This window comes from Perognathus longimembris, chromosome 16 (genome assembly GCF_023159225.1).
Source record: "Perognathus longimembris pacificus isolate PPM17 chromosome 16, ASM2315922v1, whole genome shotgun sequence".
Lineage (NCBI taxonomy): Eukaryota > Metazoa > Chordata > Mammalia > Rodentia > Heteromyidae > Perognathus > Perognathus longimembris.
In genome coordinates this window covers 38,702,894-38,718,580 of record NC_063176.1, presented here as the reverse complement: position 1 = coordinate 38,718,580, position 15,687 = coordinate 38,702,894, and the positions used below count along the sequence as shown (strand labels likewise).

General features: G+C 36.3%; 1 pseudogene; it reads left to right on the top strand.

The window, feature by feature from the left end:
• Positions 1-876: 876 nt before the first annotated feature.
• On the top strand, positions 877-1,361 carry LOC125364524 (annotated as a pseudogene).
• Positions 1,362-15,687: the final 14,326 nt, after the last annotated feature.

The window sequence follows — 15,687 nt, the reverse complement described above, 5'->3', positions numbered from 1 at the left end:
GCCTTGAACTCAGGGCCTATGCACTATCCCTGGCTTCTTTTTGCTCAAGGCTAGCACTCTGCCACTTCAGCCACAGTGCCCCTTCTGGCCTTTTTCTATATATGTGGTGCTGGGGAATTGAACCCAGGGCTTCATGTATACAAGGCAAGCACTCTTGCCACTAGGCCATATCCCCAGCCCAAGATGATGAGAAATCTTAATGTAGATTATTAGAAAGGGTAAAGGTCAGAATAAAATCAATTTCCTGAAACAAAAATGATTCAATGCAGGCTTAAGAATGACCTTATCAAAGGGGTGATTTATAAGCAGTCAGTCCTTAAATTACAGTTTAACCCAAGCATTATTTAAATTTGTACAGGACATAGTAAATCAATGTCTTAAATCTTTCATGATTTTTCCTTACAGTTTTGTACCTTTGTTTCTGCCATTTTCCTTGGAAATCTGAGATAATGTAAACATCTACCATGCAAAGATCTCATCCCAAAGCCTTGCACTGGATTTTAATAATTTTGAAATTTTTAGTCACTGGTATAATTTATAATGCAGTACTGTAATTCAGCAACTAAATAAAACAAGAAAACAATGAAACTGTAGGAATTGTGGAGTTACATAAAAACAGTACCACCATTCTAAGGAAGCCCAGTGGGACATAATAGAATGGAAGAGTTGATATTGGCATCAAGAAGAAGTAGGCAGGGTCCCCTGGGGCCTGTGAGAGGGAGGAAGACAATGAGTGCACACCCAACCCAAGAAGTACCTTGCTTGTAAAGACACAAGTGCCCGAGCTGGGACTGTGTTGGTTTCAATAGTAAAAGAGAGACGACTTCCGCCTGGGGCCCAGAAGGGTGATGTGGCTGGGGTATGTCTGGTCTCACTATGTCTGCCATTTTCAATTTTCAGAGTCTGTTGACTTTTTTTTTTTTTTTTTTTTTTTTTTTTTTTTTTGGCCAGTCCTGGGCCTTGGACTCAGGGCCTGAGCACTGTCCCTGGCTTCCTTTTGCTCAAGGCTAGCACTCTGCCACTTGAGCCACAGCGCCACTTCTGGCCGTTTTCTGTATATGTGGTGCTGGGGAATCGAACCCAGGGCCTCATGTATAGAGGCAGGCTCTCTTGCCACTAGGCCATATCCCCAGCCCCAGAGTCTGTTGACTTTAATCTTGCTGCTTATATGTACACCTGCTTATCTCTGATCCATGGCACCCAGCATCCTGGACAGAAATAAAACTGGACTGTTGGGCATATTTTGGAAGTGTGCCGGAATTGGTGAACGAATGAGTCCGCATGTGACAGTGTGCTGTATAGTGATGGCCTTCAGCATCCTCGTTATAGAGTATTTTGGAAAAATGCCAGCATGTAATTAAGCATCAGACTTCAGTGTGAACAAGGACTTACCTATGGGAAATAATGAGAAGAATGTTAATTGTTTTATCTCTGAAAACTGAAAGATAAATTAAAAAAAAAAAGAAGGAAAGAAAAAAGAAAAAGAGAGACGCTATTGAACTTGAGAAACTTTCCTTGGAAAATGATAACCAGAAGCTAGCTCTATTTTTGTGATGGGGTGGTGGGAAGGGGGTAGTAATGAAAATAAATGATGGTTACAGAAAATACTATTGTTGACAGTATAAAAGCATTCAGTTCTATTTCTTTCCTGAAATTTCCAAATTATTGATATACTCACATCTGCAGATCATGTTTTCACTGTTTCTCTCTGTATGAATTTCCTTCTTCTCCCCATTCTTTTCCCCTTCTTTCTGTCCTTTTCTATTTCTAGTGGTTTGTGGTGTTTTTTTTTTTTTTCATTCTTCACTCTTTGACATTTGAATACAGCTTGTTCTCAGATGGTTTCCATGGGGAGTTACTAAAGTAAAAGCTACATTCCCTTTCTAAAAGCACTTGTAAAGAGGAGCTTTAAGACTCCTTGTGCTTAAAATAATTAATCTTCATTTCCTTTGGAATTGTCATGGGACTTGAAGTGTATTCCACTACACTGTAAACAACTCAAAAACAAGGGGATGCTCTGCTTGCATTCCATACCAATGTTGAGAATATAGTCTGATTTATTGCCAGTGCCTAATAAATGAGATAGCTTGGATTAAATGAAAAACTAGTATTTATTTATTTTCAAAGGAGTCTCGTTATTAACTTAATGTAGCGATATGCCTCTTCTGAAAAATGTACCATTAGAGGTTATCTCTGTGTAAACATTATTGGATATTGAGTTAAACATAAGAGAAAATTATCAATAATATGTGGTAAACATGAGATGTATGGTATTGCTACCTGTTCTAACAGGGTACACTGTTGAACAGTAAAAATTTGGATAAATGGAAAGAGTATATTTTATAATAAAGAGAGAAATATAGAATATTAGATACACTAAACATATACCTGACCTCCTAATTCTCAATCCTGGTGACTGGTCACACACACACACACACACACACACACACACACACAAATTCTGCTATGCTAGCCATTAAAAACCCCCATAGGGCTGGGAATATGGCCTAGTGGTAAAGTACTCGCCTTGTATACATGAAGCCCTAGGTTCGACTCCTCAGCACCACATATATAGAAAAAAGCCAGAAGTGGTGCCCTGGCTCAATTAGTAGAGTACTAGCCTTGAGCAAAAAGAAGCCAGGGACAGTGCTCAGGCCCTGAGTTCAAGCCCCATGACTGGCAAAACAAAACAAAACCCCCCACAATCTCCTTGACCATCTTTCTTAACAGCAATTGTCAAAAAGTATGGTTCCACTTTCATCCATGTTCAAATCTAAATGGACAGCTTCCATCTCATGTTTAGAACTCTCATTGAAACTTGGAAAAGCAGACAGCTCATCTAGCTCCTTGTTAGTTGTAAAAGAAGGAAAATAGAATGGTAGAGAAAGTCTCTTCAATGAGACCTGACTAACACTTTAGGTTTGATGGATGGAAACACCACTATATTTTCCCATTTTCATGTGTCAGTCCAGAAGCAGAAAGCAAAATAATTACATATAATATCAGGAATATTTAGGGTGAAGCATGTACTCTTTTCAAACTCAAATGATTGCAATTAGACCAGGTGGATGCAGAATTGAGAGGAGCAGCTGGTCAGTGCTGGGTAGTAGCCAGGCTAATGCCAACTATGTGGAAAATAAAGAAAGTTTTGTTTCCATGCTCATTAGGAAATTCCATTTGGGGGTCTAGCAGCTGCCCGTGGTGATAAGAAACATAAAAATTGTTTTCTTTTAAGATCTATAAAAAGCTGAATTTATACAATCAACCTGAAAGATTTTTGCTTGCTTGGCTTAGGTACTGAATTTTAATTGTCCTGAGGTCTTATTTTCTGGCTCATTTCTTTTGTCATTTCTCTTTTCACTTTTATCTCTTTGCAACATTCCTGAGTGCAAGAGAACATTATTCTCATCATTAAATAATGTCAGCTAATACCTCAAGTCAACTCATGCAAAAGAAAGTTAAATGAAAATCACTCCCCCTTCAAATTCCTGTCTAGAAGGATAAGGTGGAGAGAACATAGGGAAGATTCATTTCTGAGAGCAATAATCAGGTCAAGAAATTATTCTCCCATGGTGAATATTAATGAGAAAATTAAGTGTTCCTGGACTCAGGAGTCCTATGAGAATATGAACTATCTTACCTGCTAGTTCTATGAAGAGACTATACTATGCTGCCACCATTACAAAATGGCCTAGATTCTTCACTCTTCCCTATAATTAGATTCTTACCTATATCTCTACTTTGGCATATAATTTTGTAGCGATCTTTTACTCTTACTGTAGTCTTGGCTATATATTATGGCCTGCTTTGGCTAGTAAAAAGTTAGTCAATGTGACCGATAGCAAGTTTGAAAGGCATTTTATCATTTTTAAATCTTTTTGTATCTCCCATTATTGTTATGGGAACGAACATACCAGGGTGAGATGGACTAGAGGATAAAAGAGACCTTGTGCCTTGCTGGAAACCAAAAGCCATCCCTGCCCAAACCATCAAAGATCAGCAGCCAGACATCTTCTACCTACTCATGCCTAGAAGCCCTGACAATCACAACAGAACTCCTCAGATGAACTTCAGCAGACGTGGTCACAAATGACTGCAACAAAATTTAGCTCAACTTTGCAGCCATCTGAGATTAAATGTTTTTTTATTTTCTATGGTGTAGATTTATTTGTCAAGCAATGAGTATTACATGCTGTTTGCTCGATGAGAGCATATAAATATACAAGCTAATCTGCTCCATTTACATTTCTTAAGCTGACTTTAGTATACAAAGAACTCAAATCTAAAGTAATACTGTAGTGTTCTTTGAACAAATGCCTATTGAAAATAGTGTAAGTCACCAAGTAGCTGGAATGTTGCTTTTTATTCCATTGTTCTGTATTCCAAAACTATTCCATTGTGGGGTTAGTTACCAGTACACTTTATGAAGGTTCTAGTGTTTGAGAAGAGTAACAATATTTGTAACGCTTTAGGCAGTTATTTTAACACATAGTTTGAAATTTTATGTTCCCTTAGGTAGTCATATATTTATCGTCATTAATGTGAGAAAGATGCTTTGGGATGCTGACCTTTGATGAAACCCAATGAAATTGAGGCAACCTGGTTGAGTCGAATTTAGTTCCAGTTTTCCTCCACTCAATGTTACACTTCTCCCTTGTTCACTAAGGAATGTCAATAGAACACAAAAAAGATTCCCATCCTCTGAATCTGCCCCACTTTCGATGATGGGGAGTACCATCAGAAGTACTTCATGGTTATACTTTGCGCATTAAACATGGTTTGTGAGTAGAGGTTTTCACATAGAACAGTTGAGGAAATCTCAAGCATTTTTCATATTAACACAATACTCATTTTCTTAAACAAAGACAATTACAAAAAAGCAAAAAAATTTCCAAAATCATGGTACTAAAAATATAAAAATATTGACAAGAGAAGAAGAAAAGGAAAGAAAAGGAAGGAAAAGGAATAAGAGGGAGGGTCAAGGGAAAGGAAGGGCAAGAATAAATGAATGATGAAAACACAAAAGACACATGGATAGCAATAAGCCAGAAAATTATTTCTTGCACTACAAGTGTTGTAGATGGGGAAAATAAAAGAAAAGTCAGTTAAAACCTATTTTTAATAAAGCATATGTAACCAATAGGACAGTATTCATCCATCAAAAAATAAAATTGTATTACTTAAAACAACAGGGCTAGAACTAAAGATTATTGTGTAAAGTAAAATAAGTCCGGTAGAAGAAGAGAAGTACTGTACAATCTCATACATGAAATGTAAATAAGTTGATCATGAAGAATGATTAATAATTGAGGCCAAGTGAATAGAGAGGAAAAGGAACATGGAAATGTCCTTCTTACATAGGAACATTTTAACCTTTGGTGTGCAATAGCACAATAGGGTGACCACAGTGAACAATACCATCCTGTATTTCTAAATCTAGAAGAAAACATTGTGAGTTTCCTTATAAAGAAATGCTTAAGAGTTTGTGAATGTGCTGCATATATGTGTATAAAGGCCTAAAATTACACTCTGTTTACAAGAACAATTTTACATTCTTGTGTATCCATTAAAATAAATTAAAAAGCTACTAGATATACTTGTATATCTAAAATTTGAGGACAAGTGTTTAGTTTCTAAAAGATATAAGGCTGATACTCAGATATCTTCCCTCATTTTCCTATTGAAGAATTTTGAATAGCACAGCTCTATTTTTCACTTTTGTCTGTGTTTTGTCAGTACTTAATAAAGTACTAAACCTCCAAGGATGCTTGTAAGAGATTTTTGTAAGATGATGACTAGACTTGGACACTGGAACACGATTTGAAGCAGCCTTTCTTTGCTTTATTTAAAAGATGTAGTGTTGGTACAAGCATAGGAAGGTGATACAAAACATCATCAATAATAGAAACTACACATTCACATAGGACGTTGAAAGTAGTTATAACTGTGATATATCACTTGTTTCCATATCATGGAGTTCATTTCACTTAGCATCATCTTATGTGTTCCTAAGGGTATAGCTATTGGGCCTTGTGATGCTCTGCTATGGCTTGCCTAAACCTGTACTAATTATTCCCAATAAGGGAGGCCATAGAGTCCATGTTTCTTTGGGTCTGGCTCACTTCACTTAGTATAACTTTTTCCAAGTCCTTCCATTTCCTTACAAATGGAACAATGTCATTCTTTCTGATAGAGGCATAAAATTCCATTGTGTAAATGTACCACATTTTCCTGATCCATTCATCTATGGAGGGGCATCTGGGTTGGTTCCAGCTTCTCGCTATGACAAATTGTGCTGCGATGAACATTGTTGTGCTGGTGGCATTACTGTGATTTTGTTTGTGGTCTTTTGGATAGATACCCAACAGTGGGGCTGCTGGGTCATAGGGGAGTTCTATATTGAGCCTTCTGAGGAATCTCCATACTGCTTGCCAGAGACACTATCTCTGTAATCTTATCTGAGTATATTGGAAACCGTGTTTACTGGTATTGGAAGTAGGAAATTCAAAGGGAATACCAAATTCGAGAGACACGGGGTAAAAAAAGAGAAATAACTACAAAAGCAATACTTGCAAAACTGTTTGGTGTAAGTGAACTGAACAACTGGGCGGGGGGGAGGGAAGGGGGGGAGGGAGGGGGGCATGAGGGACAAGGCAACAAACAGTACAAGAAATGTACCCAACGCCCAACGTATGATACTGTAACCTCTCTGTACGTCAGTTTGAAAATAAAAATTTGAGAAAAAAAAAAAAAAAGATGTAGTGTTTTGAAACAGTTAATATCTTTAAAACCATGCTTTATGCTTTCAGAATAATTTATGCACTGTCAAATCTTGTGTAAATCTCATTTTGCATACCATGCTTGAGAAATATGGAAACTGATGCTATTCACACAGACAATATTAGCAAATGTATTTATCCTATGCTAAATATACCCTTGTCATTTTTCCTGTACACTAGTGTGCTTAATCTTATTATTGACATAAATGATTCATTTAAATGTTTCCCTGTGTCTTTCAGATCTATGGAGACCACAGAAGAAAATTTATCATTTTCCACTAATTTATTTCTTTTATTATAGAAGTTGGTAATCATCTTGCAATTTTAGTTAGACTTGGCCTTAAAAAGAGGGAAGATAAAACTAATAGCGTCGATGAATCCCCTCAAAGTTTCTTTTGTTTATAAATATCTATTGTACCCAGGAAAAAAAACCCCACAAAAACTTCCTTAATTAAGAAAAGCCCACCCAGCCAGGCATTGGTAGCTCATGCTTATAGTACTAATTTCCCAAGAGTCTGCGTTCTAGAGGATTGTGGTTTGAGTCTTGCTTGGACAGAAATGTCTCTGCGGATCCATTCAATAAACACCAGCAAAAATCCAGAGTGGAGGTGTGGCTCAGGTGATAGAGTCCCACCCTAATAAGTACAAGACTGACTTTAAGCTGTATTCTAATAGGCCTTTTTGTTGTTAATATATTCATTTGATTTCTGACTTTTAGTAACCAAGTACAGTGATACATTCAGCATTTCACAGGCAAATTGTTAATGTACATTTCAAATATTATAAATTTCACTTATTACAAAAGAAAGTTGGATAAGAAATGTACTTGCCTTACATATGAAACTGTAACCCCTCTGTACTTCACTTTGACAATAAAAATAAATTCAGAGGAAAAAGAAAGAAATTGCTGCATATATGAATAGCTGTTAGAAATGATCAGGAATGTGTTTACTCACTAAAAAGCTTTATGCAATGTTAATTCAGGAATATTTATAGAGATTTTATATATCAGTACTATATATAATTTCAGAAAAATGACTAGTCCTATTCATTATATAATGTGGAAAATGTATTTTAAAATATTAATTCTTAATTGAACATGTTGTTGAGGATTATATTTCCTTGAGGGTATTATTTTATTTCACAATATTTTGGTTGAAATAACCGAGGGACTGCCCAACTATATCTATTGTAAGCCTAAATAATTTAAAATTTAATAATGTGGTCTAATATTTAATATGTAATATAATAATAATTTAGAGTCTAATAATATAAAGGCTTATATAACTGAAAATCCCTGACCTAAGATATTTTGGTATTCACTTCAGAAGTGAAGATACATACAATTGAAAACTAATTGAGGATACACATTCAAATTTCAAATAATGAGCATTTTATCAAATAAAATTCACTGTATCACTCATTATCATAATGAACTCAGTATACCCTGTTTTCTTCTTTTAAAATTTATTATTTTATTTTAATTAAAAGGCTTTCAGTTACATAAATCAGGTAATGAGTACAGTTGTTTTTTTTTTGTTTTTTTTTGGCCAGTCCTGGGCACTGTCCCTAGCTTCTTTTTTTGCTCAAGGCTAGCACTCTGCCACTTGAGCCATAGCACCACTTCTGGCCATTTTCTGTATATGTGGTGCTGAGGAATCGAACCCAGGGCCTCATGTATACGAGGCAAGCACTCTTGCCACTAGGCCATATTCCCAGCCCCATGAGTACATTTCTTTTTGAACAATGGTAACCACATCAGTTGACCAAAGATAACACACTGTGTCATCCAGGAAATCAAATCAAAGGATATCCATTTATTCAACAATTACATATGGAGTGACTGCCAGTATCTGCAATAAAGCATTAATTTAAAAAATCTCAACATTTTTATAGCTCATATTTAATTGGAACAAGATACATGATCATATTGCTCACTTCCTTCCTCTCTTTGTAATAGAAATTGTTTGACTCTTCTCTCAGCTGTTACATGATTTCTTTCTTTGTTGGTTACTACTAATTGAAGGGTTGTTAGGGGTAAAATCAAAACATGATACCAACTAAGTTGAGGAGGCCATATCTTCAGTTATGTTATCATGCAGATATCATCCTATTTGTAAGCTATAGTGTAGGTTATCAATAAAAACTCTGAAACAGATCATAATTAGATGGACTAAGTTTACTCCATTGGTGAGTGGCAGATATCTTTTACTTATATAGGGGAAATTTAAAATGTATTATAGATGACTGTGAACAGGAAGAGAAGTAGACAATTGTGCTGGTTGTTGAGAGTGGGCATAGGAATTTGTCATGGAAGCTAAGCAGAAACTGGCAGTACACACCTTTAGGGGCTCGGTTTTCTGTAAATGTCTTTCCTTAGCTTCTTGTTGCAGTCCCCACAACTCTCCAATTCCAACTGATTCAGAAATGTTTACAGGATCTAAACTAACTAAATGTGTTACTTTCTAAAATGTTACGTTTTGGACTGAAATATTCAATTTTGTCCTAAGTCTTACAAATATAAAATTTAAGATATATTAATTCCCTATGCTGGTTCCCCACCCCCAAGTGAGAGGCAGCCAGAGGAAAGAATAGTCATAACAAAGGGAACATGTATAAAAAGAACAAGTTTAATGGCATCTCATGTCTTTCTTCCCAAACACTGCTGACAAATTTCTTTTACTGTTGGAGATGATTCAAGTCAGTTTTCTGGCATTGGAAAATAAGGTGCATCAACTAATATAAAACATAAAATTAACTATCATTAAGGGTTTTTTTTTAATGTCCCCAGATATTTTTCTCATAGCTTCATAGCTTATTTTCCATCCGTTTTTACCTCTTGCTTTCTTTAGGGCCTTCCTTCCCTGGTTGGGAAGCCAATTAAATTCATGATAAACACCTTTAAACAACTTTCTTGTATGGTTCTGATGTGGTAAGATTTGTTAGGGTGATACACAGTTCAATTTGCCTGGATTGGATGGAGTTCCCAGACGCAGGACATTCTGTGCTGAGAGTCAAAGTACTCATCAAATGAAGCAAATACTTACAAACTTCCTGTCATGTTTTATTCTGGCTATGCAATTGGTCAGTGTTACAATCACTTAAATTGCCCTTGGACATCAAAGATGACTGCTTTTTTTCTAACTATCATCACCTAAATTTGACTACCATTGCTTTTTATCAGTGTAGTTTCTAAAAAGTTGCCAACCACTTGCCCTTATGGTTGAGCTTGTCTTCCACTCATTCCATTCTAAAATTGCAGTATAGGTCTATTTAACAACCCCAACAATTTTGGAATTGTTCAAATGAAAATGTGCAGAGAAATTCTATGTTAATACATTGTTTTGATACAATTGTATTATTATTGTTCTTATTATCATCTTGTATATGTTCTGGTCTTTACTATTATTTAAACGGAATATGACTTTGATGTATACTCCTTACCTTGGGAGGCTAGAACTTCAACAGGCAGGGAAGCAATTTGAGGATGATTACTGTCACACCCAATTAGAGCATTAAAAATGTCATAGCTACAACTGTAGAACTCCCACTGAAAATATGCTAAAATTAACCATTCTCAGATTCACAATAGTGGCTCCCTGTGGATGGACTGTACTCAGGATACCTTGGCAACTACAGTTTGCCTGACTGTTCCTTGAAGCAAGAAATTTACCAGTTAATCCTATTGCGCTAGTTAGAATGGGAAGGCTCATGCTGATTAAGGTGACTTCTGAAGGATTTGAGCAAGGGAATAAACCACAGAAAAACCTGGTGCTTTTATCCTGGTCTCTAGAACATGGATGTTTTTAAACAAACAACACAAGCCCTGTAAATTCTTTGATAAGACACTACTTCTATGCTTTTCTTCGAAATGGTCATTGCTATGGCACAGATGATAGGAACAAGACTCCTATTTGAATTTCAAAACTCTCTACTCACCCACTGCTAACTCAAAAAACAAAAAACAAAAAAAAAAAAGAAAGAAAGAAAAGGAAAGATGCCTGCTTTATCACACAGAATGTGTAACTCACTTTCATGGTCACCAAGGAGAAAGTGGAGGGAGTTTCTTTTTTTAATTTAATTAATTTACTTATTTATTGTCAAAATAATACACAAAGAGGTTACAGTTTCATACGTAAAGCACTGAGTACATTTCTTATCAAACTTGTTACCTCCTCCTTTGTTTTTATTCCACCTTCCCTCCTCCCCAATTCCCTCACTCCCCAACCCCGAGTTGTACAGTTAGTTTATAGCATATTGTCTTGTAAGTATTACTGTTGCATTGGTTCATCTTTTACCCTTTGTCTCTCCATTTGGTGTTACCCTTCCTTAGTTTGTAGTAGATATAGAGTGGAAAAGTGGTGACTATATACTTAAAAGTTTTCTGAGAGTGGATCATAAATGTTCTCACGATCTACCAAAATGAGTAGCTGTATAGGATGATAAGCAAGAAAATAAGTTAAATTCTGGCAATCATGCCACAATGTACTCATATAGGAAACCATCACATTTTAAATAAATGCTATTATGGACAAACATACAATTGTCACTATAATGATACAGTATCAAAATGCAAAAAAAAATATACCTTGAAATCATAGATCACAAAGTGGTAGTAACATAGAGATAGGAGTAATTTTTCCATCCATTCATTCTTTTCTCAAGTTACCCATCCACCCAAACATCCAGGCTACCAGCCAGAAAAATTATACTGAGGTACTAAGGACATAGTATAGTAGTTTCTTCATGTAGCATTTCATCATATAATTTATCACCTAGTGAATACAAAGAAGAGGATCATGGATGAAGGAGAATAAGCCTATTTTTTCATCATTGGCAAATAGAGGAAAAATTACTTTTCAAACAAAATAAAAATATAGTTCTAGCAATACAAAGTTTGGAGAGATGGTCTTAGAGTGAGGAGATAGAAATTTTTACTCAAATGTGCAGGAGAAAATTTAGAATTTCCGAGATGCTTAATTAAAGGTCAGTTTTTCTCTGTTTTGTGAGTATGAATAATATCATGTCCAGATCTCCCCTACCATGTTCAACATGTCCGCTCAACCTCTATGTCTCATTTTCTTCTGATCTTACTGTCACCATTCCATATACACTGCTCTTTCTGCTGTCTTCCTTAAGTGTTAATCTTATTTTTACATCTGGATTGTAAGGGTGTTTCACTCATTCCTGAAAGGGTATCTGTTGAATGAATTTATATATTTGACATATATACTCCTTGGTATCTACTACATCCCAAGCACTGGGGAGATAACAATGAGCCAATTAGGAACAAAAATCCCTGCTCTTAAGGAATTTACATGCAGTGAGATGGTAAGTTAATAAATTCCATGAGTATGTTGCACAACATGGTAAAATAAATAGAGTTTAGAGAGAAATGGTGGGCCGCATCGAAAGTTCTAAAGGACAGATTTATTAAATAAAATAGACAAAATGTCCTACTTAAATGTTTTACTGTTTTCCAACATCAGCAAAAGGAAAGATGATGAGGATATTCAGGAGGACTGCTACCATCAACAAAGATGAATCAGAAGTTGGATTGTATTCAACTGACAAAGTTAACTAGATTGACATGCGTGAATAAGGGTGCATGATATCAACATGGTTATGGGCTGGAGAGGCTTTGCTTTTTATAAACTGAGTCAGAAGGAAAACCACTAATGGATTTATGGGAATGACATTCATCTTTGACACTCTAAGAGGCATCCATATTAATAATTGACTGCAAAGAGAAAATAGTTTGGAGTCTCACACAATGAAGGTGGTTTGGACCAAGCAGTAGCAGTGAAGTGGCTGAGAAATAGCAGTGTTGTGTATTTTCTGATTGTAGCATCAATAGATGTGCTCACACTCTGCATGCACAATGTATAATGATCAGAGAAAAGGATCAAGTTTTGGAGTCTAGGCTGAGAAGCTAAAAATATGGAATTTTCAATTACTGAGATAGAAAAGATGGTAGAATAAATATCTCTAATAGATAGCATCAGAAACTTAAAATCAATATATCATGTTTGAGACATTTATCTCCATGTGGAGACAAAAAGTTACCCATTAAATTTATTAGTCTAGAGTTCAGGGCGAAAATGTGTGTTAGGGACATGAATCTGGAAGTGGTTGGCATATTGTCAGAATTTAAGGCTTTGGGGACAGGCTGAAATCACAAAAGAACTGACTTAGAGAAGAGATGTCTTAAGAGAAGTCCTTGGAAATTCCACATTTTAAAAGCCAGAGGGAGGGGCTGGGAATATGGCCTAGTGGCAAGAGTGTTTGCCTCATATACATGAAGCCCTGGGTTCGATTCCCCAGCACCACATATATAGAAAAAGGCCAGAAGGGGCGCTATGGCTCAAGTGGCAGAGTGCTAGCCTTGAGCAAAAAGAAGCCATAGACAGTGCTCAGGCCCTGAGTCCAAGCCCAGAACTGGCAATAATAATAATAATAATAATAATAAAAGCCAGAGGGATTAGAAGTAGCCAAAACAGAAGACCAAGAAGGATCTCTTGGTGAAGAAAATGAGAAAACTAGTAGAATGTTCTGAAATCAATTGTCAGATAATATCTAATTTGATCGAATATTCCCAAGAGAGCAAAGTAAAACAAGACCACTGGCATCAAAAAATGAGTTTGCTTTTAAAATAAGAGGATAGTGTGTTTGTGAAGAAATGGGAAATATCCAACAGAAAGATCAAAATGATTCAGGAGAGTTAAAGAATAGGATGAGTCATATTTGGTGTTTTTTTTAAATATCAAAGAGTGAACTAGACATTGAAAGTTAATGCCTAGGCCTGAATTTCCATGGTTTAGCATTAAGAATATTGAGAATTCATAATCCTAATTAACAGACTTGGTCTCTTGTGAGAAAAAACATCTAGAAGATACTAAGAGAAAAATTAAAAAGAGAACTCTTTCGCAAATAATTCACTATGCATGTAACTTTACTGAAGTCACTGCTTGCCAGATACTTGGACAAATGTATTCAGTTTCCTTTAATTACAGGCGATTCAAATCATTGTGTTTTCCCAAGATCAGGGCACAAATCCTCCCATGGTATGTTATATAATTTCTACAAAAAGAATGTACTTCTCTAGTCATTCATGATGCTATAAATATCTGAAGCTAATTACTATTATGTGGAGGACTGCTATGCAAGTTGATGAATATTAATTACTAATTAGCATGTATCTTTATTCCAGTGTGCATATGGAACATGCTTATCAAAGAATAAACCAAAGTCCATACTAGAACGGGAAGTACTTTTTTATTACCTGTCATTAGTACCACTCTCATCCCTATCTCACATGCAGACGTTCAGTTCGCTTAATTCTTATCCTATTGATCATAGTAGGATGAGAAGGAGGAATGTTACTGCTTCATAAAATAGCAATGGTGGTGGAGATAAATATTTACTGCTGACTATTTTTCCCTACAGTTGTTTCAGCACCTGGAAAAAAAAAATCTCCATATTACTCAGGTCCTCGTGGCCCACTCTAACAGGATGTATAAAATTTTTTGAGAAGGAATGCCACTACTAAGAATCTCTACCCATCAAGAGCACTTTATAGCTTTTAAAAATGTCTTTAAATAATGTCCTCCCTGTTGATTAGATGCTCATATCTCTCCTGGGTCTTCCAAGTCAGTCAAAGAGGGACAGAGAGCAGCTGTTAGAGTGGAAGCCCGGATTTATCAAGTGCCTGCTGGGGAATTTTGTGTTGGAAAGTAGCATGGAAGTCATGGCTTGTGGGGTGGTTATTGTAGCTTTATCAAAGGAATTTGGGATAGTTTGTAAGATGCCACAGCCAGTGGGGCTTTGAGGAAGGGGGAACTGTTGCTGCACTTTGGTAGAGGCTGTGAAAAAAATGGCTCAGATTCAGTTTCTCTAGCTATAGTATATTTATAAGTGGAAAAGTACTAGAGTTGGTCTTAGGAGCTCTTCCTGATAGGAGTAAATAGAGCCCACCTTCTTTTGCCAGTGACCCAAAGGCACTAAACAAGACGTTTATCATGTGGCTATTGAGATGTAACTAACCAGAAACATTGCTTATGATTTCTACCTTTCTTGTTTGTGGCTTGGAATTATAAATTCACTTCTTATGAAAATAGTATTATGAATTCAGCCCTAATGAATACAATGCAGAAGAAAAAATATGATATCATTGTCAAGAGTAGGTGATGTGCCAGGAACTGATAACTCACACCTGTAATCCATGCTACTCAGGAGGCTGAGATCTGAGGATCATGGTTCAAAGCCATCCCAGGCAGGAAAGTCCATGAGACTCTAATTTCCAATTAACTATCAGAGAACTGGAAGTGACACTGTGGCTCAAAGAGATAGAGAGCTAGCTCTGAGCAAATGAACTCAGTGACAGCACCCAGGCCCTGCATTCAAGCCCCGTTACCTGACCAAGAAAAGGTGATTTAACAACTGTAGCTTCCAGTTTGTGACTTACTCTACCTTTGATTGCTCATTCTGTAGAACAGCAGATACAAAGGAGGCTCTCTAGAGAGGCCAGGTGAGTGAGAATGGAAATGGAACATCTGAGGCCTGTGAGCAGCAAGGAATGAGCTTGGAATTGGATGTTCTAGGTCTTGCAAATAAGTCTGTTGTTGTACAAGTAAGTTCTCCAGCTCCAAATGAGTTTGGAGATACCTGAAGATCTGATTTACTACCTGATTGGATCAATGTGAAGGATATTGAGTCATGAACCCAACTAAGCCACATCTAGAATTCTTTCTCACAGAAAACATGAGGTCATATATGTGTGTTCCTGTAGTAAAACAATAATTTTTTAAATACTTTGTTACACAAAATAGACAGCTAGTAGGTAAGTATAGAGATAATTAGGCGAAACCAAAGAAATGGCTAGAAGTAAACCTTAACTATGTTGAGTATT